At 40.7% G+C, this 27752-nt stretch overlaps 1 protein-coding gene across 5 annotated transcripts in view; it reads right to left on the bottom strand.

Annotated features, from left to right (window-relative positions):
- Window positions 1-27752, bottom strand: part of LOC135242659 (transcription factor Maf-like) — a 279764-nt gene that overhangs the window by 147371 nt on the left and 104641 nt on the right. For all 5 annotated transcript variants that reach the window (XR_010326410.1, XR_010326413.1, XR_010326412.1 and 2 more), the window contains one exon: window positions 3968-4093. The gene's annotated coding sequence lies outside the window, so the exon portion shown is untranslated. The remainder of the gene's footprint in view (window positions 1-3967; window positions 4094-27752) is intronic.

Genomic DNA, 27752 nt, shown 5'->3' with positions numbered 1-27752 from the left:
CGGTGAAACAGTTGGCTTTATTTTCTTTACTTTTGACTCAAAAATTGTATTTACAAGAACAAATGCCTTTTTGTGCAATTTGAAAGTCTCTTGAGGAGACGTATCTTCAGGGAAAACACAATTAGTCCTTCAAAAAATATTATGAATCAGTTGCTTTAATTAAACCGCCTAGTCTGTTTTTCCCCCCTCCCTTCTGTTGTGACACAAGTGAGAGTGGATTTTAATCTTGAACCCAGTGACACCTTAATAATTTATTACACAGCATGTTATCCTTCTTATCAAGGGATTAAATGAAAATTGGTCCATAGGGGAGTAGGAGAGTAATCAGTAACAGGATTTACCATCTTCTGAGTATATCAAAGCCATGCTTTATGTAAAACACTCAGCACTTCACAAAATTAAAAAGGGACTAACAGGTGGGCTTTCTCTCTCGTTCTGCCCAACCAGACACTGATTAGGCCTTAACTCTGTTACGGGTATCATCAACTTGCACCTTCAATTAGGAGGACGAAGAAAGGAGGGCGGACATTTTAGTAGGCAGGGGGAGAAGTGCATCACCCTTCCGGTGCTGTGCGAAGTTGGTTCTATTATTAAAACTCTCAGGCTCCCAGTTAAAAAACAAGGTCTCACAGTGTCACAGGAGCACAGCAAGATCAAGCACCTGGTCTTCAGTCAGGACAACCGCACTAACTGCTCTCTGTACGTCTTGTATACACAAAACTCTGAAGTCTAGTGTAGCATGTGTGAACGCAGGCCTGTTTGGATTTCAAATGATTTAGAACTTTGTGCGGTCAGCTTAATTTTGGTTAATAGACTGAATGATTCAGGTCCACGGATTTAATGTTTAGTTGTATTTTCCTACCAAACTGACAAGGGGCCCTGACTGTTTGTCCAAGCAGTAGGGCACTGCATTAGAAATGTTCAGAATTTCACCAGTAAATATTACGAGCTGTTAAATGAAGTTGAGAAAACACCACTATTTCCTGTTGATATTTTTTTCCAAGGTGACGAGTATGAGTGGACATTCACAGTACTGTTCACCTGCCCTCACCAGGCCTCCACAATAACACTCATGCAAGGCACTTGTTGGGTTGAGAAATATTCACTGTTTTCTCTGGATTTTATAGCTTGTGTCTTCAATGACAAGTGAATGGCCTCAGCATTCAACTAATTCAACCTTTGACCTTCTGAACTCAAAAGCATGTTCATTGTAGTCAGGGCTTGTTGATGAGTGAGCTCACTCATAACACAAAACTGAACCTTCTGGAGAACAAACAAAACACAAAAGCCCCACACAGGAAGTGCAATACGGTCCAGTATTATTGCATGTAAAGAATATCAGCTGCTTAAGTCGATCTGGATAAGAGTGTCTGCTAAACGCATACAATGTAAATGCATTGAAAGTCCTATATAACACGAGACAAGGAAACGTTTCACTTATTTGAAGTGAAGAGGATGATGATTCTTCACGAGCGAGCAAAAAAACCCTCAAAAGCATGATGCAAGAGTCAACAATTAAACAGACAAAAAAAAAAAAACTTTGGCAGAAAAGCTGTGTAAATTCCTGAGCAGGAAACCCGTGTGTGCGACTGAGCGAGGAGATCGAGCGCGATGCTACGGTTCTGAATCAGCGAGGCGTTAACCCACACCGAGCCTGTCACTGAAAGGCAGAGGGAGAGGAAGTCGGCCGTGATGCGGTGGTGAAGTGAGGAGAAGGGAGGATGTGATTTCATTTCTCTCCCAGGTGGCACGGCATCTCTGATGGGCCTGGGGTTCCCCGAGTGCACTTGAGGCGCAGTTTGTACAACTTTGACAGAAAATTACCTTCCGAACCCGACTTTACTACCCTTCCCCCCCCCCCCCCCCAACCACAGCGCTTACCAGAACACACAGACGAGTTACCATATTCCCCTTTAAGAATTTCACTGAAAATACATAATCCGCTGTGTGTTTCTACCAAGCGCCGGTGCACTCTGCACTTCGTCTGAAAGAAGGACGTTTCCTTTGAACTGAGTACAGCTCCCATTGCACAGACACAGTGCACAGGTAAATCTTTCTGGTGGACAGTTTAGTGGTCGGACAGGAGGCGGTTTTTAACGAATGGGCTGTCAGTCCACGGCCCCCAGTGTGCACATACTGCAGACACTTGAACAGCTTTGTTTCTTTTCCCTTTTTTTTTTATTTTTTTTTATTCGGTGCAGATAATTCACCATACTGCCACCTGGATGGACTGGACGAAGGCGGGCTGCGGTTTCCATTTTCCACTCGATGAACCTGATCCTGTCTGATTAATGTGACGCTCGCCGACTTCACTCCGAGCCACTGCTTCTCTGACGCCTGCCGTATTCCTTCCGCAAGTGAAGGGAGACCACCGTGCCGTTGTGAATAAATTGCTGTCCGTCTCAGTTTATTCATTTCACCCTTCTCTTCTGTGACACGCTCAGAAACATGACTTTCGCAAGTGGAGACTTGTGGCACAGAATGGGATTAGGATTTTGTGGAAAATCTGCAAATTCATTTTTATTTTATTTTTTTAACTTCATAAACCTTCATGTTCAACCATGTTTATGACACTTGTGAATATATATATTTTTTTATCCAACATGCCATTGCATGCCATTGCTGACACACCGGTCAATCTCAACCATTACCCCAAACTATCACCTCTCTATGGTGAAAGGAAAATACATGATGGTTTAAAAGCACTATTTTGCAGAAATCGCACATGCGGAGAAAGCACAAGCCCTCCTGATCACACAGAATGTGTCTGCATAACAGCTCTTCTGAGTTGAAGTATTTTAAAAAATCCCTTCTGCAAGGGAGAAAAAAACTACAATATAAATAACAATAAAAAAAAACAAATGTGAAACTAGACATCTAAATGTAAAGCCTTAAAATGACAGCTTGACAACTGAAATGTGGAGGAAATGAAGGGAATTGCCATATGCTGTAACGTGGTAAGATGTGAAATATTCACGTCTCACATACTGCTTCCAGTAATGCTCTACCACTGAATGCTCAAATGAATATGGTAGTTTCCAAATAACCCTTTCACCTCAAGCAGTAGTTCTGCATTCCCCATATAAACACAAATACAGCACTTCTGTTTGTTTTTGACAGTGCTTTTGTTCTTTTATAAATTCATTTGTATAAAACAAATGAATAAAGGTTGACGGGTTCGATTCTCGAGTCAGACGCTGCTGTTGTACCCTTGATCAAGGTGCTTAACCTGCATTGCTTCAGAATATGTCCATCTGTATAAATGGATGCAATGTAAATGTGTAAAAAGTTGTGTAAGTCGCCCTGGATAAGAGAGTCTGCTAAATGCCTGTAATGTAATGTAATGTTCACAAAAAGAAGCACTTCTCTCTAAAGAAAAATATTCATAGATTTAAAATATAACCACATCTTCAAATGAAAAAAGTACAGTTTTCAAACATTAAATAAAGGCATAATTCTGTTATATTTACTTTGCGTATCAAAAGCAACGGATGTTCGCGCACATGCTAGTTCACTCGTTATAACCTGATTCATGTATGGGTTAGAAAGTGATGCATAGCCAGGCAGAGGTAGGAATGTGCTGTACGTAGTTATTTATGTGGCACATATTTGCGCGGATGTGCTCATTAATATGTGTCTTCCGCCGAAGCCATTACTGTATGCTGTGGGGGAGCAGAGTGCTCTTCGCAGTGACCCCATCAGCCACCATGTTTTGGCCCTCCCTACTGATCTCTTCCCAGAAATAAATCCACACGGCAGCACTAATTACTCTTTACGTGACCATTCGCAGCTGAAAAATATGCACTCTCGCTGGATCGCAGGGGTGGGGGGGGGATGGGACAATAAAACTATCTGCCTGCTGTAATTTACTGCTAATTTGCACCTTTCCCCGTAAGAGGCACGGATGCGGAGAGAGAGAGGTACAATGAGAAGACTGAGAAGAGACGGGCAGGTGAGGCAGACACACCTGTAGATGATGAGTGGGTGCAGGAGCCTGGATCCACGTCACCCGCCTGCGGCGCCTCCCCGCCCCCTCCGAACACCTTCTCCTTTGTAATCAATGTGGCTTTGAACCCCTCTCCCCCATCCAGACCTGAGGATCAAGGCAGAGAAAGACATCTATTGTCTTGCATGCCATCAGTCTCAACTGTGTTCGGTTGTTGGTTTTACTGTTGGTTGTTAATGTTGTGTTACCAAGGGAGAGGTCTTAAATGGAGGGCTTAGCTGGGAATTACAGAAGCTCAGTTGTAGCAGGGCTGAGTTTGACACAGATTAGTTATCCAGGTTAAATGACACTGATGCACAACGTGATGTTTGATGGGTTTTGCCTGTCACGTGGAGGAAATTGGACAGACCCAAGACAGACCATAAAAAATGGATTTTTACAAAAAAAAAAGGGAGACCAGGAGAGGACCAAGCACAGATCTCTGGGGCACACCCATATAACAAACGTTTGAGTAGTACCCATCTTTGAAAAAGTTCATAAAAGGATCAGGTGTTCAACTGTTTTGAACTGCAAGAGGAGAAATCTGTCTTTTGTTGAGCGACAAACCATTTTTTGGCTCAATTTGCAAGAGGAAGCAGGATGATACTGTTGGAAGGTTGCACATTCATTACCAAAAGGGACAAGGAGATTGGGCGGTGGTTCAAGAAACTAGAGTAGTTGGATACATTTCTTCCGTAAAGGTGAGACAATGGCCTCTGTGGAGCAGAAGGTAGTCAACCAGTGATCAAGAAAGCAACAACCAGGTAGCACATACAGAATATGGAAAGAGTTCAGGTGAGACAAGAAGGAACTGGATCGGCAGGAAAGGTGGTATGTCTAAGGAGCATCTGCAGCCAATGTCAACATCAGGAACATGCAAGAATTAAGAGAGAGGGGAGGCTAGTTAATACAGAATCAGAGAGGCCAAGAGATCTTGACAGCACAAACTAACAGCATTGAAATTGATTGTAGTGCTAAAAATGAATGGCTAGAGAAATACTTCCTCGATATATATCACATGACATGCAGGAGAGAAATGAAAAAGCATGGGAAATGCAGACAAAAAATATGACTTTAGGAGAAGACAAATCGTTGTAAGAAACTCTGCAGTCCTAAAACTGGAAATCTCCAGCAGAGTGGAGCCAGAGAAAGGAAAGAAACCTAACAATACAAAAATATAGTAGTTTTAGAAAATCTGGAATGGTAGTATGTTAACAGTCTATTCACATAGAATTTCTGTAAATCAAAAGACTTATTCAACAAATTAACACACACATTTTGTGCTCTTAATTTTCTTTACCTAAATATTGCCTATGCGCAACATCTGCTTTATGAAGTGTTGCCATTTAAACACTTTATTTTTTTTATTTATTTAATGCCAATGGTATTGGAATATCAAAAAGTGTCTACTGCAGGAAACCACAAGTCTGGAAAAATTAATTATTAAATAAACACAGTCCCTGTAACACATGATGCAACACATAATTTTTCCCTGAAAGAAAAACGAGAGAAAAAAAAATCAATCTTTCTACCAGATGAAGGGCAATAAATATTTTACTAGGACTAACCATTCAATTTAAGTCTCACAAGTATATAATTGTGGCTTCATTCCAAACACAGTTACTTACATATTATTTATGCTATCTGGGTAACACTCACAATTGCAAGCTTCTGTTTTCTTAGAAAGGTCAAATGAAAAAGGTAATTGCCCATGTGTAATTCATTAAATAGTTTAACTCGCATATATATTTTGTGTATCCTTTTGTTACAAATATAAACAAAACAACCAGCACATATTAAATGCACAGTCATTTCAATTCTTGGCATTAACAGTGCACATAGTACTCAATATTATTCCATTTCATTATACTATCTACCTCCGTAAAGTAGGCTATTCTTCCATTTAAAATATCACAACAAAATACTGCGTCCACCATGCAAAATGGTCTTGAAAGAGACAACCATGGAGGGGGGATCACAAATGGAAAGGTGTACCTTTTTTCTATTCTTTATTTTATTTAACCAGGAAAACCCCCATTGATATCAAAATCTCTTTTGCAAGGGGGACCTGACAAAATACTTTTTTCACGTCTGACTACAGTCTGACTAGCAAGCACATACGCTGCAGAAAGGTAAGCCAGCTACCTGCAGTTGGTGGGGCAGGGCTGTCAGACTGACAACTGAAAGACCCACCCACTTGGGCGAAGATAATGCTTCGCTCGTGACCTGGCTACCAAGTCTCTATAGCACTTTGTAATGAGCCATTCCATCTCTCAGTCTGGGAATGAACTGGAATCCAGTCAAAATTTGATTGTATTATCTCAATCAATTTTACGCTGAATAAGCTGAACACCATTAAGTTTACTCACTTTCAACTTTAATAGGAAGAAGTCAATTTTGTTAAATGAATAGCCTGTGTTGTTACGTGTTTGTTTACAATTGTTTATTGTAGTAATAATATATCCCATATACAACTTTCATTTCATTTTCATGCACATTAAATCAAATGTTTTTACAATCCTGTTTTCCTCAGCAAAACTGGTGTTTCAATTTGGAATTGCAATACAATCTAATTTCTTATCTAGAATTTCATCAACATCACAGACTATGCAGTGAATTACAGGAACTTAGAGAAAAATGGAAATGGCTGTGCACACCTAGTCTTTCAAAATGAAGTTCTGAAGACGGCCTGCTCATATGACATGCACATGGCTGGTTTTGAAATCACAAAGACAACAATAAGAGCATGAATGTACATTAAACTTGAGGCCTTCCAGCTGCATCCACCTTGCACTTAAATTCTTTAACTTAGGAGTGCATTCTTACTCATCCATCTGGATGAATTTGTCAGTTACAAATTGAACAGGTTCTGTTCAGGAGCTGGGACTATATTCCTGGCTTTCTCCAGTGGTTAAACAATGCATTGTTATTACGTAGCCAGTACTGCACCTCAATGTGAATGAGTAAGAGTGTGTGAACGAGCACAAGACACTACCATTCCTTAGGCTGCTTCCTCCTCAGCCAAAATAACATTTGTAATTGGATTTCTGTTTCTTTTGAAAATACAAGCTTGTTTCAGACCATATTTTTAACATATATGCACAAACCGAATCACCTTATTCCATGTTCCAGGCCCAACTTATCTGTCCAACATATTTTATTTCCAACTCCCCTTGCTTAGTTTCATCACAAGCCATTCCTCTGTTTCTCTCTTTCCTCTACCTTTCCTGCGCCGACTGAACACCAGAGGAACTGTAAAACAGTATTGTCTAATGATAGGTGGATGTCTTGAGCAAAGGAATTCGAGCAAAGCCTATTTTACCATCAAGAGGAAGTTACATAACCAATATTTTATTGTGGTGAAGAAAATACGGTTCTGGAAATATGGTACCTGCGAGCTGCTCTCACAAGTACATCTGTTTTGAGCATGCAAGGAGGTCAGCAGGCATCAAAAGTATTTTGCGATCAGTCATTTTTTATCACTTATTCCATTTTTTTTTTTTAATTTTCAGTCACGCAAACAGCAGAGATGACGGACAAACGGACACCTGACGGTACAGTGAAGGTGGTGCTTGTAACAGTCGGTGCCACTGCTGGCATATGCCTCTCTCGCTCTGCACAGATGTTTCCAATCTGTACTGTTTGTCTTTTATTTCCATCTGAGCTGAGCTGAGCCTGTCGCAGACTGGGACCAGTGCCAATAAAGCATGTATCCTTATTAACCCAGTGCTTGCTGGATATGTGCATGAGACGGAGATCACTGTAAATCACAGTGAACTAAAGGCCAATAAATGCACACGACTGAGAGGATGTGGACACGGAATAATGTTAACTAAATTATTTCTCCAGGTTTTGCCCAGTGAACTAGCTTTGAACAGCTTATAGTTTTATGTGAATGTTTAAAGTAGGATCGCATGACATAGTGTAGCACGCTTGCTCAAGTAAGGACAACAGAGATATATAGAGGAGATATTCAAATTCAATACACAGTATATACAACATGCGCAAATGCATATAAAACATAAACCATAACATAAACCTTCGCAGAAAAACAATTGTTCCTTAACCAACCAACTCCTTAAAAAATACTTTCAAACCTTACCTTCTAACTATTCTTAATAAAAACAACGGACACCATCCACTTATATAAAAATTGCATACCTTTGATATAATGCAGAGATCATTTTAATTCATAGCTTTCTTTGAGTTTAATCATTTAAAGATAGTGCTTAACTTTTGGCTTCCATAAAATTAAAGACCTAAACTGGTCAAATTGAACATGTAATGGAATTACTGGCAGACTGTCAACTTGAACTGTAGTACCCAAAGCCCACAATTTTTTTGGACATACACAAACGTATTAGGCTTTAAAAAAAGTTATGCTGGCTTTCTTGCATCTACAAATGGTCAGTTACACACTCAGAACCTTCACACGTTTGGAGCCAACATGGCCGACATGACACGCTCTAATAGTGCAGCCCAGAACTGAGCTACAGTGCAACTAGTGGAAACTGTGCTGCAGCAGGATCAAATTGCAAGCCTAATGTAGCATTGACATTTGGGTAACACATTAGTTCAAGAGGATTATTCCTAATTATGTGGTAGTTAAATGAATGCATGCATACTGGTTCATAGCGTACACTATATGCACAATACATTCACCATGCTTGTATACATTACGACCATCAAAATAGAACATCCATAACTGTTGGCCAGAGATGAAACACACCCACTTTAAAAAAAAAAATGACATGCTCCTGGAGAAAAAGAAAAAAAAATTACTATGGGTTTTTTTGTGGAAAATACAAGGAGAAGACAAATTGCATGAATCCCTTCATCCTCAACTACTGCAGCCAAAAGAGGAGAGTATAAATGACCAACAGATGTGTTTAATAATGGGCAATACAGTTTCTCATTCATCGGTCTATGGCTGATGGGTTTGAGAATGTATATCTGTTCATTCCTACGGCAAAGAATTAGCTGGTTAAGAAATCAATTTTTCTTCCTCAAAGGTTTTCTGAGACTGGCAAAAAATAAAATAAATAAATAAAAAAAATCAAACATTTCTAAATACTGATAAAATGAACAACCAAGATTGACAAAGGATAAACACAGCTGCGAGTAGCAATTGAAGGGGACAGGAGAAAAAAGGTTCCATATATCAAGGCATTTCACACATCCATTTAGTACTGTAATTAAAAATGGCACATATAAAGACATTTCACACGAACCTTTACAACTTTAATTAAATAGAAAGTTCAATGGTGTCTTTCCACAGCTGACAAAAAAATTAAACCAAAGCAAGAACATTATCTGGACTTGGACCCAGAACCAGAACCACAGAACCTGATGTCAAACTCTGAAGAGCCTTGACAGGGAGCAGTGCCTCACACAAAAACAAGCATGGGTAAAAAGTTCTGAAGAATAGATCTCTTAGCATTAACAGCAAACATATTTTTAGACAAAACCTAGCAGAACAGAAATGCAGGCAAATAATGCAGCTGTTCAAGAGAAGCAAATGGAAATTCCCTCTGTAAGTGTTCCAGAACAAACATTTGTAATAACCCTTTGGCAACTCACATAAACCTAAATAAAATAGGGATAGCAGAAGGCAGAAATGATTACACTGGTCTCTTTGAAGATTGTGCGCATGACATGTTATTATTTGAGACATCATTTGAGTCACACAAGGAAAATAACAACTCCCCATCCCCACATAGTGGAAGGGAATAAAACCCATTCAAAAAGTTCAGGAAAATAAAACAGCAGGTGTACATTTTTAAAGACATTTTCATATATGTATCAGACATCGAAACCTTTGTGTTTTAAGGAAAATTCTACTATGTGCCAAATACTGCTCACTGCTATAATACTGAAGGAAAATTCAGAAATGAAATTGTTGCCTTCACACACATGCATACTCATATTTATTAACACATACCATCCTATGTGCAACACTGGGGGAATAGGCTCAAACTGTAGAACATTCCTACAATTAAAGGCTGAAAAATACTCAGCAAAATAAAGTTTTACAAAGCTTTTAGACTGAACTCATTGTGTGGCATTTTAAATGTAAAAAAAAAACCCTGTGGCTGTCACGCCTGAGTGAGATGGTTACTTTAATCGAAAACCAGCTCCACTTATTCACAATCATGTTGTGACTGACGATGTCTGGAGGTTCAGAGAGAGAGCTTCATTAAGGAAAAACTGAAGAAGAATTCCAGATAACCAAAATCCTAATCCTGGCCATTTTGGCATGGTAATTTTAAGTGGGGCTAAAGAGGAATTTTACCTCAAAAAATTATAAAAAAAAAAAAATCTGGACCTGAAAACTGTTGCTGGTGATTTCAATGAGTATTTTAGCAACACATTCTTTCTGTCTCAATGCGATGGAGAGCAAAACTTTGCTCTTTATTCTCAAAAATACAATAAGTCCATTCAGAAACTAGAATATACAAGAATAATGCATGAAAAAGAGTTCTGCTGCAAATGTACGTTCTCTAGAACAGAAAGGCGGGGCTGGGGTGTGGCTATTACAACTACACTACTTCCAGGTTCCCGGGTTTAGCAATTATTCTAAAAGTCTGAGGAAACAAAGAGTGCAGTTCCATCATATCTCTGCATAGAATCTGACAGGGTCGGCACACGGCTACACGTGTAAGCAGCACTTACAGCACCACTTTTGATAAGTGGAGAGAAACATATTTATTGCCTGACGTTTTTTTTATCCTGATAATCTGTCAATTGCATATTTCTACGCGCTGCAGTTGCAACAGTGCTTTATACGGGCCTGAAACGGGGGGGCATTTTGCACGTGCGTGAACCCCTTGGCTCTGCGCAGTGAATCACGATGAACCGCTTTACTGATCCAATAGAAAACAAGGTCTGGTTTTACCAAGGATACAATCACGGCCGCAATGCGCACATTTATATGAGCGTGCACACGTAATCTGCTCAAGGCGCGTGAAAAAATGCGTAAATTCTGCTAACAAACCAACTTGAATCTTGGAACAAAAAACAGCCGGACCGGGCCAACAGAAGTGCATTTCCGAGTGCTGAAAGGAAACGAGGCAGTTAAGGTTACTGTTTGAGTACCGTAAATGGTTACGCAATAAAAACTGACCAGATATTGCACTTCACAACGGCACCGCTAATGCTTATCGCCGCGATGACAGCGTGAGTGATTTCTCCCGGCGATGAAAGTCCCCTGGCTAAAGATGCAGTTGGCTAATAGCCACTGAGAGCATTTTTGAATGAAGCAAAAAAATTCCTCAGGGAGACCATTTCAGCTCTGGCTGAGGAACGCGAGCTTATGATAAAATAATAAATAACAATGTGTCCCACCGCTGGGACTTCACCATAAGTCACTTCTCGCTATAGCCCCGTCTTTAAGAGTGCTCTGCCACCACAGCAAAGATCTGTTACATAAAAGTACATAGTTCTTCTGCATGAGCTTTCATCTGATAAAACTGATTCCGAGCGGCCTGCTTTCCAAAGGATGCTCCATCTCGCTTAATATCAGCTGTAAAATGAATTGACAGAGAAGGCTTCCTGTGGTAGGAAGCTCTTTATCAGAATGAAGAGACTGGTCTGCAGAGCTGCTTCTAAACTGGTATCTTCCGGTCTGGGCAAGCATGAAATGCAGCTTCACAGCAGAGAGAGACGTGCGGTTTCTGCCAAGAGACATTTTCTCGGCGAAGCAAGCCAGTGATCGCCATCCAAAGACAGGTTCAGTAGAACATAATTTTAGAGACGGGGCACAAAGCGCGTGTGATATTAAAAAAAAAAATTTTGTTCAGACTATCTTGTTTCTCCTTATTGTATGCATCATAGTAAGCTTTTCTACAGTGTTCAATGACTAGCGGACTTGTCCTGAGTTGGTTACTCTGTGAAGTCGCTTGGAAGAGGTCAGCTATACCTTATGTATGTAATGTAATATTTTAAAATGTCGCTAGCAGGGACTCTGTTATTTACTTTAAGGAACAGAGCCATGCCTCAGTTCACTCCTGGTGTGTTCCCTGTGATGAGCCAGTTGGCAGTGAGTTGTGTGACACAGAGAAGAATGGTGGCTCAGCTGTGGAACACAACTACCTGGCACAAGCTAACAGCAGGAAAAGCACAATGCAATGGGTTGAGCAAAACACACCGATGCCATACAGACCCAGTAAACCTTACACACACCCCACGATACCGCACAAACTACACAACATCATAACAGCGCCGCGCCACGACAACAAGCAAAACACATCGATGCACCACAACGCATCATAAAAAAAATGCACAGTACAAAAACTATGCGCGCCGCAATAACAACATGCACGCCATAACGATGGCATGTTAGCCACAATGCTAGCTAGGCACGGCCATAAAATAAAGGCCACATGCGTGATGTCACAAGTGTAGGCGGGAGCCACCTCGGCGCCCGAGGGGGGGGAGGGGGGGGGGATGGGGGGGTTAGAGGGTAATGTGTGAGGAGTGGAGGGAGAGGGGGGCACCTGTGGATCCGTGTTTACCCCAGTTCGACTCCAGCCGGCCGGCTGCTGAAAGAAATCTGGCAGTGTGCGGCTTCTCCGAGAGGAAGCAGTTTGTCATTCTCCAAGCTCTCCTTCAGGGGAACATTTTTCTCCCCTACCCCCAACCCCCCCCCACACATTTTTAAAGTGAGAGAAAAGGAAGCTCAGCTCAATTTGAAGCATGTAATGACTAAACAAATAAGCTCAAATAAAATTAAACAGGACATGCTATTCAATAAAAAAAAATGAATTCAGTAGATTTTCCTGCTGTAATTCTTTTGGCATGTCAAGATATTAAATTTGTTTTGGCTTTTTTCATAGAAAACATAATATTTTGACTATCAGGAGTTTGTTGGCTAAAGGGCAACACATGCCTTTGATTTCAAGGGGAAAATAATTTATAAATCTGTAACTATCACTTAGGCAAGCTAAGGCAGAAAAATATCCAAATTCACCCATGTTGACAGGAGTAATAATAGTTTTTTTTAAAGGAAAAAAGAAAGCATAGAAAACCAAATGATGTCATTTTACAACAAAATACTGAAAAACGTCAATGGGGAAAATAGCAAACAACTTGGCAAAAAGAGTAAACATGTTGGCTTAGGTTTCAGGACTCAAAAAGAGCAAGACAACCACAAAACAGCAACATGGAGACAGTATATTGCATTTTACCAATTTACTGTCTCCTGGCTGTGGTCATAGCAGGTTGTTGTATCACTGAGGGTAGTATCCTATTCTTTACTGAGGTGGGATAATTTTGCTACACTTAAAATAAAGTAATGATTATTGTTTAACTATTTAGTCACATGGTCACATTCCACAAGTCCACATGAATCAATATGGAATATGTTAGAATTGAAACCCAGCACATTGACTGCACAATAAATCCACTTTGTAAACTGACAAGCAGGTGAAACATATTTAAATTTCCTCTTCAATTCTTAAGCAGTTGATCAAAAATGAGGAAAACAGGGATTCTTCTACTGGTGAATGCAGACACATAGGGACACACACATGCTCACTTCTGGAGACAAGTGCAGGTAATTGAAGCAGACGTAATGTTTGGCTTTTTAACGACTAAAATTTGGGCTCCGTCCAAGCTCAACGTGAACAGCAGAGCCCCTCCAGGCTATGACAGCTCTCAGATTTCTCAATTCCGCTATCTTACATCTTCACCGTATTTTCCATCGTTCTACATGAAGTAAATTTGTAGTGGCAGTCAAACTTTACTGGGTTTTTAGCTCTTATTACACATATTTCATTTTGCCTGGGGATTTTGGGTTCTGTCCAGACCAGATACAAGAGGCAAAACATATCATTTAAGGATGCCAAGTACAGACTACATAATATTGGGTAAAGTATAGCATCACTGTAGAAATTCTGTGCATAGGCTTTAAAAAAGACAGCTTTGTGTGTCATACAAAGAGCAGATGCCACTGTGCTATAACAAAAAAAAATGCTGTAAATGAACGAGAGATTGTTAGTCATCATCCAATACATAAATACAGGAAAGGCAAGGAAAACTGAAAAAGCAGAACTGAGGTGCATTGTTGCCATGTCACATACTCTGACATATACAGTACCCTAGATGTTACACAGGAGATATAAGATTATTATAGAAGTTCCTCTTTGGAAAGCCCTTCAGAGTCCATTTTGGCTGTATATTTACCCACATGTCACTTTTACGAACAGAACGCGCAACGCCAAAGGAAAATTTCTCTAAAGGAAATAGAGAAAAATATAAGTTCTCCAGAAGACTGCAGCTGAGGCCTTACCCAAAGAAAACACATTCTGTCTCACCCGGAAGACTTCCACCCACAGACGGTCAATCAAGTCAGTTCTAATTGCAAACATCTCTAAAGAGCATACAGCAATTAAGTTCTTGATTTCTCATGTCTTTCAGAGACTAAGACGTAATGTCCAACGTCAAATATTAGTCCGAGATAGACTTTAAGGAAGTTAGATAGCCATGACTCACACCAGCCCGATTACAACCGCAAAGCGGAGGCTTAAACAGCGAAGTGCTCATTCTTTCCAAGAGGAAATCCGAACGCATGCTATAATGGAGAAAAAGCGTGCTTCTTTTTATGAGGATAGCAGATGGTGCTTCACTAGCTTCTGAAAAGGCTAGCTTTTATAAAACATATTATACCCTCCCCTGTTTGTTTAAAGTTTAGTGATGTCTAGTGATAGCCATCTCCACTCTGTCTAGTCACTCTCTAGCTTTGACTCAATGAACATAATAAACAGAGTTATTAGTCAAACTGCTTACAGCACTTACAAACACTGCAGATAGCTTGTCAGTGTGAACATAAGCAGTATCTTGAAGATATTTTATATCCAGATCCATCTTAAGGGGGCTATATTCAATCTACATTTATTATAAACTTAGATTCACAATGAAATTTAAGTACTAGTATTTTTATTCAAGGAGAGTCTGAGGAGTTCATCACCAAAATACATTTTCAGGCTAACAATGAACTTTGTATTTAGTTGGAAGTCAACGTTGGGGACAGATGTTAAATGAATTACTATGTAACACTTCAAAAATCCATGTGGAAATTAGTATAATTTCTTTGTCAATTTTTTTCTCCAAATACAATCAGATACAATCAGCACGGTCATCTGCTGCCAGCACACATGTAGTATAATCACGCAAGGGCTAATGCATGTGTTGAGCCGACTTCATCTGAAAGCATATCAATGCATAAGCTCGGCAATTACTGTATGGGAAACGCATTAAGATTCAATTGCTGCAGATAGGCAAAGGGCCGAGTCCATAAATTTCCCATGGAGCTGTGGGCAGCTAGAAAAGGGACCTTTACAAAGTAAACAAATGCATAATTGAGGAAACAAGGACCTAGGAGGCATCTAAAAAATGTGGATATGCGGAGAATGACTGTTGAGGCTGAACAAAGACGCCAGTGAGAGACAGTGGGCCACATCCATAACGGTCTGCCGCCACAACAGCAGTGGAGAAAATAATACGAAATGGTGACCAAAGTATTTTCCCACGGGCCTGGAGAAAGTGTTACTGACCCTAAAAGGCAAGCATTTCTCATGAAGAGCATGTGGAGGCAGTTGTGTCAACACTCTCAACTATTTCTTGAGTATAAATTTTTATCAAGATAAAAAGCCAGGTTATTCATGAGCGTTTTCTCCCGAGGTACCTGCAACATTTTAATTTTCATTCTGTTAATTAACGTTTTAATGCACATAACATTTACCGCCAGCCTTATCAGCACAGCGGCGGATAAACTCTGAAATTAGATTTAACAACTCTGCACAGATCAAAAAGAAAAAAAACAGGACATCCTCAGCTTGACTTTATTTAGCAACTGAAACCTGTACACAATCCACCCAACAGTCATTAGCACAATGGCTTTGTGGATGTAGACCTCCTCACAAGCTATGATAGATGACTTCTCCCACGCTTCTCCCAGAAGGCAAAGGCCGTGTTGCAGTAAGGCTGCTGACTTCCTAATCTCCTACTGCTGTGACTGAGATCAGCCAGCTAGCTGAGCTTTTTAATGAATATCCAGGTCCTGTCTCGCGGGGACTTGGACACAAAGTAGGCTGACCCTTTGGGTCTCAGACCGGCTTGTGTTCCCATTACAATCCCTTTGGAGTTACTGGCTGCTAACAGCTAGTGATGTGAACCTCTTATTGTGTGGTTAAGACAAGTTAGGGCATGATTCAGTCTGGCCTGCTGAGGCAAAATCCTGTGTCTATCTACAAGCCACTTATCTCTTAGCTTTTTCCAATTTTCACAGGAGAAAGACCACTAGTGGTATGTCTTTATTTCATGGATTAAAATAATTCACATTGAGAGAAGAGAAATGACTAATGGCTAATGGTTCACTTTACTGTAATTGTGAAACATGTTTTCTTTCATAATTTCACTGTTTCAGTGGGAGAGTGATTAGAGTAGCTATGGAGCTAACTATGCCAGATGTGTTGACTGATTTATAAACAATTAACATTAGCTAATTCGAAATATTTTAACATGAGTCCAATCACTTCCTGGCCCAAGAGCCTTTCTTTTTTGTAGCGATTGAAAACAGAGTGAAGATAATATTAACTAACATTAGCTAGCAAAAACGTTCATTTTAGCAAACTGATGTGACTTCTGAATTTTACAATAGGTAGCTATGCTATATGCACATACATACCTTTTAATGCAAACTTGACAAGTAGTTGCCTACACCTTTCTAGCTTGCTCACCCTATTGCTATAAAACATTTTTTTAAACTAACTTCCCTTTTGTATAAGGTATATAATCTGGATGTTGTCATTTATATAAGTAGTAAATGTGTAAAGCAGTCCATTTTTTTCAAGCACAGCTGCGTTAACTGTGTTTTGTCAGTATAATGACAAAAATGTTAATGTATAATGTTATACTTTGTCAAGTATAATGATAAAACTGTCCATATTATTGTCCTTGTTTGTTGCATTATATAGTTTTATTGAGGGCTTTCTCAAATCTAGCTTACCTGCTGTTAAATGTTGTCAGGCATAATATTAATAAGCTTAATTAAAATGTCCCCAATATAGCCTCAATTGACAAAAGAGACAAAATCTCCCAGAAAGTAAAGTATATAAACTCACTTCTTGGAAAAACTGACTGCTTTTAAAACAAAGAATCTCAGGCAAAAGTTCATAACCTGTTGAATGCCTGCCAGACACCATCTCAAGTTCAGATGCATATTTCATTGGGAGTGCTGGTCGGCAGGATATGTTAAAAGAGAATCCAACAGAGAACAGCAACATCTGCCTGACCACAGAAACAGACCATTCATTGAATTTCACCACGGGATATTAGTATCACACAAAACCGCACTGCTATTCAATAGTTTCTCATTAAGGTTAAAATGTTAATAGGAAGGATGTTCATACAGTTTAAATGCAGCATATTAAGGGCAGAGGTAAAACAATCAAGCTAATCTGTTTCTCTTCAGGAGTGGATTTAAACTTCTGCCACTGCTACATTTAAATGGCTTTGTTTTGCCGATGTGCCTTAAACAGATCTTTTATTCAGAAACATCCATTCTAGTAAGTACATACTGAGTATGTACTTTTTTGCACTCTTTTCAGCTAAACAATGGATAAACACTGCATAGCAGTCTTCACACTTTGCTGAAATATTCCGTACACTTTGGTGTTCGCTTTGTGACATAGCACCATCACAATTCCCAGTAACAGAGTGGCCCGGGGGACATCAGATTTGATTTCTTTATTTTGTTAAATCTCCTCCTTACAATGAACAGGGCAGACTGACTGCCACATGGATACACTGTGAAAGTAGTGAGAGTTAATACACAGGCAAAGTATTTAAACCCAAGCCAGTGGAGTGCAAACAATGCTCAAATGATAAACAAGCAGTTTGTGATGTGCCGCTGTTTAATGATGACGCTATCGAGTGGGGAAATTAGATCCTTGTCAAATGTGGTTTTGAAGGAGAGTCTGGGAGTAGGGAAGAGTTTTTAAACGCATTTGTTTCCGAAAGAAATGGAGGCCTTGTCATGCTGTGCTGGCTCAGAGCACATCTTGGAAAGGGTTCCAGTAGATTTGCCTCTTTTTACTTTTTTCCCTATCTTTCTAGATTTCCTTGTTTGCACTCTAGACTGTGCAAACAAGGAAATCAACTTTAGGAATAGAAAAAAAGCACCAATGAATGAATACAGAGAGGGTAAAAAAAAAAAAAAAACAATCTACTCAATATTTGTCCTGTCGCATATTATACAATCTGTTGGTTAAAAGAAGCAAGACCCAGCTGTAAGTAAGCGCTGAACTTTAGACAAGGAAAAAGGTGTGTGTGTGTGTGTGTGTGTGTGTGTGCGCGCGCGGACTCCAGCTTAGCCTGAAATGACACCGTCTCTAATTGTGTTCTCAGATGTGAGCGCTTGGAATATTGGCTCGCGGACGTGCCCATCGGAAACCGCTACGTCTGGGCAGGCCGGGCCGGGCCGCGCCGGGGATCACGCTGCGAACAGACCCCCTGTTTTTCGGGCCAGGAGAGCCGGGGCAGTCGGGCAGCCACGAGCCGCTGCGCCGCGGACGAGTCCAAACCGCCGCGCCTCCGGGGGGGAAAATGTTTCCGCGATCCAGTAAGTGCCCATTAACATTCTATTCCCATTTCGGTCGGACACCGCAGCGGTCGCAGTGTTTAAAGCTCTCGGTATTTGAGGCCGGCCCTCGCCACACAACGGCAGCAGTGTGGCTCACCAGAGACCTGCGTTTACGTCTGATAACCTTTACAGTAGTGGATCTAGTTTTTTTTAAAATCACAAACAAAAGGATAACAAATACTGCACCAAATACTGTATGTTATCCATCTATAATTTGTGACTGCAGATAACGCCGCCATTGTTTATAGGCATTGCAACTCTTTAAAAATCTATCACTGCTCTGTAACTGTTAAGGAACTGACAGCAATTGGATATTTAATATAACTTCAGAATTACATAACACCGCTTTCATACACAGTGCCTGTGCGAGTCCCAGCGCACTTACAGCATTCTTTTTTTTAAAACGGGCGCACGGTTGAAATGGCTGGAATTCAACAGTAAAAAGCCGAGAGCTGCAGAGCAGGCCCGTGCAGCGGGGAGAAACCACCGGAGAGGTGAGACGTGGCACGTTGTATTAACCTGAATGTGTCAGACGCTTTGTGGAAATGCGCCTAACCACTCCGGAGCAGGATACTTGACTTCTGTTGCCAGGGTTTCTTTCCAGGGAGCGTGGCATGCGGCTGCCAGTACCCATGCGGGCTACGGCTTCTCTTTTTTTTTTTTTTTGAGGGGGCCCACAGCTGCCTTGAAGAGTGCAGAAGTTTCTGTTTAATTTGCTGGCGCTTTAAAAGTGGGCTATGACAGCCAAAGCAGCGTGGTCCCTTCAGACACGCCCCTTTCCTCCCCCCAACCTACGTCAAGAAAACCAAGAGAACGATTAGGCTTGGCAGAACAAACACGCTGGGCTGAAGGCAGGAAAAGGCCAAGCCCTACTGTACATCCAGACTGACTTGGTGAACAGGGATCCACAGATAAAGTGATACGGAAAGTCTGTCACTGGAGTTACAAGGACAAACTCCTTTTAGGCGAATCCTCACAGGCTTTCCAGTGTCTCGTCTCGTCTTGTCTTGTCTCATCGTCTCACTTTGTTTTACATCCATCAGTAATGATCTCCCCTGTTTCGGTCTTCATTTCGTGCTCTTACTCTTCTTAAGAGTGCTGTCATTGTCAGTGAGAGAATTCATCTTAACTCTGCATATTCAAAAGGCCATCATTTTTTCTCAACTTTTCTTTGCTTTTTTAAAATCAAAACATAACTGGCTGAAGCAAATAGTGACTAAAATACAGTATACATTACTGGCAAATTTACAGGAATTTTAATTGTACTGGTTTTTCCATCTACACTGGAAAGAACATTGAGAACATAACCAAATTCACATGCCATATATTTTCTAATTTGAATAATCCATGAAAAGATTAATAAAAAAAAATCAGAAACAGTATATGGGCATTTCTCCTTTAAAAATGTGGGGAAATGCTGAAAGGTCATAATAATGACTATGGTTTGCTCGCAGTTTTCAATACCCTATATAAGAAAACAATTAGCAAGATGGCAGAAACCACTTATACTAATCATGGAAAAATGAACAGTTAATGATGAGAAAGCTACAATGCATCGTAACCTTTTGCCTTTTGATTTTATAAGGATACAACATAGGAGGATGACAAATCTAGAAAGGGCAGTCAGACAGGCAAGTGGATTTGGTTTAGATAGCCAAGCAGCATAGACATTTGATGGAGAATAGGAATTACACAAAGCAACTATGAGGACAGAAGTGACCAACTCGATGGAAACGCTCAAAGCCATAGACACAGTAACGGTCAGTAACACAAAATACTGACCTGATATTTTGTAACTTGTTCATTCAAGCTTCTGTACTTTGTAAAAAGTAAACATTACTCCATATACTCATGTTTTTTTAATTTTACATGGAATGTCACTTACGTATATAATGTTGACATTTTGAGTTATGGAGAAGAATATGTTCTTTATGGTGTCAGTCTAACTGTGCTCTACGGCTTTCAAGGCCATACATTTCATATAATTAGATTTCACGTTTATTAGCAAATAAGTGAAATTAAAGTATAACTTAAACTTTATCTTCATAAAGAAAGAATATTAGGTAGATAAGCTAGATAAGCATTCAGGTGGGAGCTACATACCAATATCAGGTTTCCTTGTGTGTTAAAAACATTCATCGGTCCACAGTTCAGTTCATGTGTTCATGACTGGCTATACTTCTCATGTGTTTATAATTATTGGACTTTCCTGTATTAAAGACAATGTAAAACAAAACACAAAGCATCTGTAAAGTACATTACATATTATTTTTCTATTATAATATTCCGTATATCGGGTGGGTCCATTTGTAAATTTCCCACATTAAAAAAAGAGGAAGAAACAGTGGGAGAGAGGAAACTTGGCACTGAAGTGGTTAGAAGACATTTTGTTCAACCAGACTATTTACAAGCACCAGCAGGGTATCCGTTTCCTGTCATCTCCATCATATATCTCAGGGCAAGAGAGATCGGAGCCCAATTACAGCCTGATATCTAATCAATAGGCAGCTTATTCCTAGAGCAGGAAGTAAAGGAGCAAGCCCCTGGGAGCAGGAGTTCAAATTACTCCACTGTCAATGCTAGATAGCGACTAATGATAGGAATACACAGAGACCCTGTGCAGGGGAGAGAGGGTCTGGGAGGCAGAGAGGGGGGCCTTCCATTAGGAAGAATAAAAGCTTGGAGCACACAGAGCAGGCCTAAAGCTTTTTTGCAGGACTCTGGTTTGACAATGTTATCACCTCTGTGATGCTGAAAGAAAAGCAAGGCTTGGGAAGGTGGAAATGCGTATAGACTGCCAAACCAGTGAGCAAAACAATGCAGCCTAGCATTGATTTGAATCCACAACACCCGAGCAACAGTGATTCAACCGATATTCCTATATTCCCACAAGTGCCAACTTTACTAGAAGAACACCTATCCTTTTATGAGACTCACCTACTTTTGAATCAGTGATATCACCGTAACATAATATGTTAGCATATGATATGCTTTATGATTTGGCTCTCATGTATTGAAACTTCACTTTGATTGATTTGAATGTCAGTGCATTTTTTAAACTTATTCTTGGCTCTGTCTTTCTAAGTATTAAAGTTACAATGTGTCCTTCCTGTATGCTACATTTCTGGAACCCTTTCCACATGTAAATGAATTCATATGGTACTCGAAGCAGACATCTGAACACGAACAGGAGTGAGGACAACTGCCAGCTATAACAGCACACTGCACATTGATGAACAAGATCGAACCGGATCAAAATCGCAAGACGGAAAGGCTTCGGCATCAGAAGATCCACAGCCACGAACAACGTGTTGAGATTTCATAAGCGAAGGAAATGCCAGAGGACACAGGGCAATGCATCGGAATCAAACAGAAGGATAAAGGCTCTTCCTCACAGGTTAGGGTTGGAATTGCCCAAGCTTGGAGGGCTTCTCTTTAAGCACATGTTGATGCTTGAGAGATTTTCCTCCTGTGGTACACAAGGACTATTCATTTTCATTTTCCCTGACAGGCCATCCACGGGCTGGCGTCCCGTTCTACCCTTCATGAAGAAATATCGCTGGTCCTGTACCGGCCATTTTCTCACCAACAACAGCCTGATATCTGAGTAATAATAAGCTTTTAGGAGGCAGCATGAAGAAACAGTCACTTTGAATTTCAAAACACTGGTACTAATCCCAAAAGACGCTGATGTACCGTGTGAATATCTGTGGGCACCATGGTTGAACAATCTACAAATATATGCAATTCTCTTTAAAAAATGTTTTAAAAAAAGAATAAATGTCCAATGCCGTAAGAGGTATGTCTCACATGACCTCAACAGGATGTTTCCATGAAGTGAAATATTAAAATACTGGAAGCACACAAAGTCATACTGGCACATCTTCATGCGTGCCCTACCAGTTTCCATGCTGTAAAAGAGAATTGCCCATTCATTTCAATTCTGTGTTGCAATCCGCAAAAGGATGTGTACGAAAAAAACTATAGTGCATATGCTAACATTTATTTGAACAAAGATTCTCTACAAAAAAAATCACATTTCTACTAAAAATGTATTTTGTGTGTTACTGATCCATTGCAAACACCAGCGCCATTCTTACCCCCCCCCCCCCCCAACCTCCCTTTTCAGCACGAGTATAAATATCCCTCTGCCAGCATGTAATGTAGAAAAAAGATACAGGTACCGGAACTGAAGAGTATGACTAATGTCTTGGCTGCTGCTAATTCTAGGGGGTGGTCTTTGCTTAATGACCTAAACCATCTTGATCTGCAAATCACAAGCAAATGATGGCTTTTAACAGTCAGGATAGTGCGGGATCAGATGGGAGACTGCTGGAGCCTTTGCCAACACACGGCTGTGAAAAACACCTTCATAGGAGGCAGACAGGAAAGGCAGTGACCGGCTTTTTAAAATTTGGCATTTCTTTCAAAGTGAGAAAGCAAACAAACATGTGACATGAGTACTTGGAATGTGCCTAATGTCAGACCATGAAAGAATTGCTCTTAGAGTGGCTCTAGCATTTGTTATTACAAACTGTTTGAAATATATATGGAGTAATAAGCGGTCATTTAAAAATATTAGCAACGAAAACTTGTGGAACATTACTGGAAAACAATCGATCACAAAGCAAATGGATGATAGCGATTTTTCCTTTGTCTTCTCTAAAGTACAGTTTTAAGCTCTTTCCTAGAAGGCGTTTAAAGACATACTGCTTAATGAGTAATGTTTTACTGCTAATGAAGTCAGCCTTACTGTAATTATTTAAAAAGTTAAAATTTTAAGATTATACTTGGGACTCACCCTGCATGCATTCATTGGCTCAGAAAAGATTGTCCCTGTACTTGCTGTCGTGTTATTCAGAAATCTGGGGAGATGTGCTCATTGAGACATGGTACGCTGCATGCTGAGCTTAGACAGATCACACATTGCACATCTTCTTTGTGTTCAGTTGTGGAAAATCCCCAAGTAGTAATGAATTTTACCATCACCACATTGAATGAGACACAAAAGTTCCTGTCAGTCCCACATAAAAGCATTGGACCATCCTCATTTCTGGTTAATTTGAAAGACAATAAATAAAACACAATAAGCTAACTAGAGCTTCACATCAGGCACACATGGCAATGTTTTTTTATCATGCTTTACCACAAACGGATTTATTGATCTGTAAATCAAGAGCTTTAAACAAATTCTGTAAACATTTCCACATGGCATGAAGCTCCTTCAGTTCAGTGTCCATGCATCGGTAGAGGCACCTTTCAAGTGTTTCTTGACTGTAATTAACCGATTGTTGAACCCAACCCTTTTCAAGCAGTCTTGCTATGTTAAACCGGTCTACACTGTAAAGAGTAATTCAAAGAGTTATTTCACTAAAATGATAATCAGGAGTAAAATCAAGGCCAGCAAGCATCTGCAGACAGATTGTTGCTGTCAAACATTCCACTCAATCACGTATTACAAGAAAGGCCCATCAACTTTATTGTGGTGCAGATCAAAGCAGCAAATTTCAAAGGTTCTCTTTGAAATCACAGTGCAGTGCAACTTTGAGCAAAATGGCCAAAGCCTTTGGACTGAAGCCTTTTAGGACACAGACACTGGAACCTTGTTGTACTTTTGTTCTCAAGACAGTGACTAATATTAGTTTTCATTTGTATGATGTGTTATATCTTGATTGTCAACATACTCATACTACATGTCTACAGTGTGATTTTCACATAATGCGGTTCGTGAGAAACAAAAGTAATGCTATCAAAAAAGGGTCTTTATCAAATACCGGTGCTGGCAATCTACACAATGAAACTACTCTCCCCTGAAACCAGATTAAGCTATAATGTATCTCAAATGGGAAAAATCACATTTGGCAATGTACCCTGTGTCACTGTGCAGTGTCATCCCCCTGATCAGACGTTAAACAGCAACAGACTTAAAACTGGTGTAGAAACAGTGTCCCTTGCTTATTTGCTTAGAAAGTGGCTTCTTTAAAGGAACAACATTACTTTTACCCCGAAAATAATGTACCAAGCTGCATTCCCTGTCCAATGTTTTTTTTTTTTTTTTTGTTTAATACTGAACTGGCCAAGGATCAAGTACAAACCGAGCCTCATATATAAATGGACAAATAATAAAAACCAAGTACACATATGCATGTGTTCTTTGGCCAAGATTTTACTGCAGCGTGGATTCAAACTTGAACTGCCATCCCGAAATTACTCCACAATACCTGAGCATTTCTGTGAAGTTTATCCTAATGGTTACACGCTTCACAGTTAATCTTCTTGGCAAAGTAGATCCGTTTCTTCTCCTTTCCAGTCCTTGCACTGGATGGCTGAATGCCTCAAGTTGGATGAAAGAATAACTACAGCACCCAAGAAAGCACCATGTTCCAACATATCACTCTTACAGAGGAGCAAATGAGCCTCTCTCTTGGGTATTTTAAAGAGGTACTATATTACCCCAAAAAAAAACGGCTCAAAAAAAAATGTGTTGAATAAATACTGTAGATGCTTTCTCCATTACCCACAGAGTGTGACTAACGCAAGAGAATTAAGGCATTAGCTTAGTGATGGGAAAACAATTTGAGCAGCTAGCGTGTTAATCTCACATAGATTACAAAAAACCCATTCATATCAAGTTTAGAGAAGTGGGAAGGCACAGGAATCCATAATTATTCAGATCTACTGTATCATGGAGCAGGACTTGAGAGGATTTCTGGGGTACTTACTTTTAACACTTGATTAGAACTATTGGCTGGTCTGACAGAGACGGCTACAGTTTTAAAAAGTCTGCAAGCAGTTTCAACCACAATAATTAGTGCAAAGCAGAGTCTGCATCTTGTTTATTCCCTCTCGCACATTAAACAGCAACAAAAAGCAGCTTTGCACATACTTACACACTTAACATATCCATAACGCAATGCAGCCTTTATCTACTTTTCTGATTATAGACTTACACTTCTGGCTGGTGCCACTCATAAATAAGCTTTTTTTTTTTCTTGATAATTTCATCTAAAAATCAACAGTATTATACATCAAGGCACAACCGAGATTCAGAGTTCTACTTAGAAAAGAACAATGCAAAGTTCTGAAAATCGATTGGTAATACTTCTCATCCTTTGAGGCTGCTTAATCCATTCCTATCTATGATGAATGAGGAGGTGGGAAAAAAAGAATATTCACAAAGCGCCATATATTCAGAGGAATTTGTGTTCATGTCTTTTTTTTTTTATTATTGGTCTATGCCGCTAAGCTCTTTAGTCCTGAAGGCTAATGAAACGGAGGGAAAGGGGATTACAACCTGCTCTAGCCTGTGTGTAGCGAGCCTTTCTGAAGCCGCAGGAGCCACCATGCAAAGGGAGCATTGTGCCTCAGAGTGAGCGCTCCTGGCAGGAGCCGAGCGTAAGCTGGAGCTTTCCAAAATGGATTGTGGCTTGGGCACTGCTCTGTGGCCTGGATGGGAATCCTCCACTTCAGAAACAATGCTGCAGGTCCGCAGTGAAAGAGCGCGGGCCCTTCCCAACTGTTGCTACGTTCCGGCGAGCCGCTCTTTCTGAGGCCGTTAATTCCAGACTTGGCCAGTCCGTGACGACGAAAGAAGGGGACCTTTGTGAAAGACAGTTCAACACATCGCCCCCGTACAGCAGTAAAAATAACAGAAGGTTTTTTAACTGCCCATAAAATCTTTCCAGGGAACCGTCGGTAATTAATTAAATTAGCGCATGCAAGGCCACCTGACCCCCTTTTGTGCTTCCACAGTCTTTTTTTCTCAGAAGCGAACGGGAGATCACATGATCTACACTGCCCAAGTTTCACATTAAAAAGTTCCTACAGTAGCAGTGCAATTCCTCGGACGGCAAACCTCCCCAACATCCCCAACACAATCAAAATAAATCTGCGAGCTCCAAACATTTTAATCGCACATCTGACAACAACCCGCGCACGACTGCAAATTGGATTCCCGGGTTTTGAGTGCGGACCTTTCCGAAACGTTTCCAGCGCAGCCGGAGGATCGTCTGGCGCAATCGTAAACAAAACAAAGGCACCGCAGGTTTCCCCATCCCAACAAGATCAGGAGACAGAGCGCACTCTCCCCCAGAAGACATTTTCCTACATGCTTAGATATATTTCCATACCTCCTCCAAGTAACCCCGCCATATTTCAATGTGACAAATAAATCCGTTTTTAAACATAATAGAACCTTCCCCACCAGCGCAGGGGGGACTTTGTTTAGGAAGCCCCAGTTGTATTGGTTTGATGTGTCTGTGTCGTATATGATGATAAATTTCATACAGGTGTCACCTCCTCGGCAGCAGGTAAGGATTGATGGGATGCGGGAGGGTGATCCATCACTGCAGGCAGGTGGCACGGTATCGGAATTTCGGAAATCTGTTCCCAATCACACCCACTGCTGGGTGACTCAGTAACGACCCTGTTTGTGAGATGTTACTGGAAATCAATGTGAAGCACTCAAGGTCAATGTACTGTTAGAAAACTCCTTAAGCTCTGACGGATAGATCACGCTCGCCGAGAATAAATGTGAGAAGAAATTGACAGTTCCCTATATGGGCGCCCCGGCCTCCGTTAAAGGAGCAGACCCCGCTCCCAGACGCACGTCATACGCGCTTGTCTGGGACAATTTGCGGCACGAGACTTCTCGGGGCGGCTCTGGAAGTGCCAACGCGGGCACGAGCCTGGAGCGTATCGGAGATCTAATAAAAAGTCTGAGCCACCTGTCTGTTCCTTATTCTTATGGATTACCCACAAGTCACCTTGTCCTTATTACTTGCGGTGTTTCAGCTGAATTGTACAAAGCCCCCGGATTACGCAATAGCTTCGCTCCTTTGCTTTTCAAAGTGAGCTCGGTGCGCGGCGCGGTTTCGGGACGCGAGCCACGGACTGGCGCGGAATGTAACGAGGCTCTGCGCTTCAGTCTAAGTGTAAACACAGCTGCCTTTGACCCTGCAGGCCCCTAAGCCTCCTGACAAGGCTTTTCAGGCTCTTCTGGTGTTTTCTGAGGTCTATTGCTTTTATCAGCCCTTTGTCACTTTTTGAATCAAAAGTACAGACTCGTACACAGAAGCCTTGAGTGTGATAGAAATAGACCGTCCCTGGAAAACTGGAACACTATAA

The sequence above is a fragment of the Anguilla rostrata genome, chromosome 16 (genome assembly GCF_018555375.3).
Source record: "Anguilla rostrata isolate EN2019 chromosome 16, ASM1855537v3, whole genome shotgun sequence".
In the NCBI taxonomy this organism is placed as follows: Eukaryota; Metazoa; Chordata; class Actinopteri; order Anguilliformes; family Anguillidae; genus Anguilla; species Anguilla rostrata.
This window is presented reverse-complemented; position numbering and strand designations above follow the sequence as displayed.